Here is a 3,473-nt window from a genome sequence, read left to right on the forward strand (position 1 = left end):
TTACAGTCTAACTCAGAGTAAATCTTTCTTAAGATGCTGTAGTATTACATTACCCCATGTTATTATATGAGCTTGTCATCATTCATAACCATTTTGCAGCTTTAAAAGAGTCCCTGGTTCCTGCAAACATATTTTTCTAATGTGCTACATCAGAGGTGTGCTAATGAACCATTAAGCCCCCTCCATGTGTTCTTCTGCTTGCAAATCAAGTGGATCTGTTAGGTGTGCGAAGGAGTCGGGGAAAGAAGGCTGGGGGAGAGAAGCTGCGACAGCAGTAGAAACAAGAGCTGCCCCTCCAAATATCAGACATGAGTGACAAGGAAGCTTGTTCGTCAGTGTTCAGTCAAAAAAGGGCTTTTCCAGCTGTTAGTTTAGATTTTTTTTCCACAGGTATGTCTAAACTTTGCAAGCAAATGGTCACACTCAAAACTGTTTAGATGCTCAATAACAGGGTCATTATAACTGTTCTCATACCAAGGTACAATCTGGAGATATTTACAGGTACTAACATAAAATTCTTCATCCTCCTCTGAGCAGCCTACTCAGCTGAGGTTGAAGCATTACATGATAAGGACTGGCTTTCCTGATAACACACCTCTGTCTGAAAGTGACCACCACTTCTATTATCAACCTCTATGAGCCTCATATGGTTCCCTCTTGTACTTTGGCCATCCTGCTTTAACTCCACTTGTTAAACAAGATGATCCTGGTGCTGTTTCTGCATTCAGAGGAAGGGAAAGTGCAACACAAGATTATCTCTGTTAATTCTATACTGAAAAATTTTAGCAGTAAGACTGCATGAACATTGCATGAACTGCATGCTGTTTCTTGAATTTCTATAGGTTTTAGAGTTTAGTTTCAGACCTAGTTAGTTTTAAAAAAAACACAACATTTGTACTCAGCTTTAAGTTTACTTTAAGTTAACACAATTTTAGCCATCTAATACAAGATTTTCCTAAGCCAATATCTAATATTTGTTTTAGTTTCTAACCAAATATTCTCTGCCAGGAGAAATAGACAATCTGGTAACTGGAAGCAGTTCTGACAGTGGCCTCAGGGCTAAACCATGAAGGCAAAAATACTTCCTATGGTTACATGAAATATCACTGATGCTATTATAAAATATATGTTTTTTGGAATTAGTTTAACTGACACTGTTCCAGTTAGCAGCAATACACCCAAACCATTGCACCCAAACCAAACGGCAAAGCTAGTTTATGTGGTTGCTATTAAAAAGCCAAAGCCTACCTTTTGAATTAGTTGGAACTGCTCTGCCACTAGAGGCATTTCCCATATAAGTATAAGGGAAAACACATTTGAAAAAAGTTGAGAAATGGCAAACTCTATTCAATTGAAAATTACTAGAGGACTTGGTGGAGCTTTCAAATGGCTTCAGTTCTTTGCTGTTTAGGAGCCAGGTTTTCCAAGCAAGCTGTCCATTTTTGCACAAAACCAGAAGAGATGTGCAATATTAGCAAGGAAGTCTATTTTTTATTTTTCCAACCTGCCAAACCAGAAAGAAGCAGAATTTCCATAGTGTAGTAGTGGTATAGCCATGCTGTTCAAGGAAATATTCAAAAGCAGGATTTATTTCGTAATATATTTTTCTGAACAAATTAAAAAAAACAAAATATCTAATTAAAGATATTACCATACAAATCCTACGTCTCACAGAAATCTCATGACAGCCCACTCACCAGAGATTTAAAGCTCAATTTTCTAAATACATTTCAGTTCCTTTAAACATCTTAACCAATGGAAACTACTACACAGTCCCATTCATTTCAGTAGGAGTTTTCTCTGTAGAAACCAGGTTTGGGTCTCTTGAGGATCATACAACAGTCACATTTAGGCCATGGAAAGGTATTGCATTTGTAACAAGAAATATGCCCTTTTTAGCACTGAAAACAGGGAGTGTATCATCTTTGTGGTGGTTTGTTGGGGGAAAAACATGGTCATTCTGCAACCAAGTATTAGCATTTTTCAAGCACAATTTCTTGGCAGCACAATGATTTCTAGCACCACGTGTGCCTGTACAGTTACATGTAGTACCACAGGGTGTGGCTTAGTCCTCTAGCTTTCCAAGATACTTTGGTCCTCACCGCTACCCCACCTGTGATTACAGGGACTCTGACTGTCATACTGAACTCATCTTCCCCAAGGTGGTGGAGTTGGCATGTAGCACTGTGCAGTCAAGCATGGCTGGAGTCCAGGCACAGTGCTGCAAGTCCTGTGAGCAGGGCAGGAGCCCAATGTGCTTAACCAGTGAAGACTTTGCAAGGTCAACAGCACCTTTCCCCTTTTGCTAGATAGCCAAGGACACCTCCCATACTGTGTCTCCTATTGACCACAGGTCCACTGTGGCTCTGCACTCCCAGGGCAAGGAAGAAAAGTTCTTGAATGTCTTCAGCTCCCCAGGCTGCCTCCCAGTCATTCTCCTCTGTGCTGACTGTTCCTCAGGAACTTCCAGAGACAGAAGCACTCAAAAAAGTATTCTACGATATCTGCAACCAGCCTCCTGGCTGCAGCAGTACCTTCTCTTGCCGTGATTTGAAGTGATCAGGATGATCTGGCACTTGAACAACTGTTCATGAATTTCATGCTGTTTTTGGCACTACAAATTTCCCAGAAATTCTTAGCACTTCCAATGAACACCTGTCCATACCCTTACTTCATTTTGTCAATTAAAACACAGTGATGGATGGCATGGTATGTTCTTCTTTTGTATGGCATCAGATATCAACTTCCCAATCTATGAGCCACTGTCTGGTATTATTGCTCAATGCACCTATTCCATCTGCCCTATCTGGGCACCTGTAAAGACTGCAGCTTTTGATTAAGTGCTGTGCTGTTTGTTGGACATGCATTCACACAGAAGGCTGTCCAAGATATTCATTTTGTGAACTGTTGTTTTGAAGCATTCAAATCCAGATCTTGGATTTTTCCACTTGACCCACACGTCGCTGTCAAGGTTGTGCCAAATGGAGAACTCATTTGGTGTTAGTTTAAGTGTAGGAATAGGTCTGACCTTTCCCAGGAGTCAGGCTAGTCTATTGTTGCCCTTAGCTTTGGTTTCAGCATCCCCAATCTCTTCCAGGAGCTTGTGGGCTTCTGTGTAAACAGTTTACAGCTTTTAAGCCTCTTAAGCCTCCATCTGTTTGGGTCTTCAGTTAACAGTTGATGGAGCAGGTGAATTTCATCATCTCTTGCCTCTACTGCCAGTAATGATGTTAAAAGGTCTTTCTTCTTATATCACTTGGTCTAATGCCCAAGAGTACAGGGAGTATATCTGCATCTGTGTAAGTTGTGCAGCGTGTTACGACCGGGATCCTGGTTTTCTCTGTTTAACAATTGCAAATTCTCTGATTAAAAGAACCCAAATTCCCAAAATCCATGTTTTTCCATAATTAAAATGAAACATCACTATATATGTGTATATATATATACACACACACACATATATATACACACAC

General features: G+C 40.3%; 1 long non-coding RNA gene across 1 annotated transcript in view; it reads right to left on the minus strand.

The window, feature by feature from the left end:
• Nucleotides 1-528: 528 nt before the first annotated feature.
• LOC109304874 overlaps nucleotides 529-3,473 on the minus strand; it is a 23,399-nt gene continuing 20,454 nt past the window's right edge. Inside the window, exons 3-4 of the long non-coding RNA XR_002099499.1 lie at nucleotides 2,324-2,331; nucleotides 529-538 (exon numbers count right to left, since the gene is read on the minus strand). This is a non-coding gene — a long non-coding RNA (uncharacterized LOC109304874). The remainder of the gene's footprint in view (nucleotides 539-2,323; nucleotides 2,332-3,473) is intronic.

This window comes from Gavialis gangeticus, unplaced genomic scaffold (genome assembly GCF_001723915.1).
Source record: "Gavialis gangeticus isolate Ggan-Ray unplaced genomic scaffold, GavGan_comp1, whole genome shotgun sequence".
Taxonomy (NCBI): domain Eukaryota; kingdom Metazoa; phylum Chordata; order Crocodylia; family Gavialidae; genus Gavialis; species Gavialis gangeticus.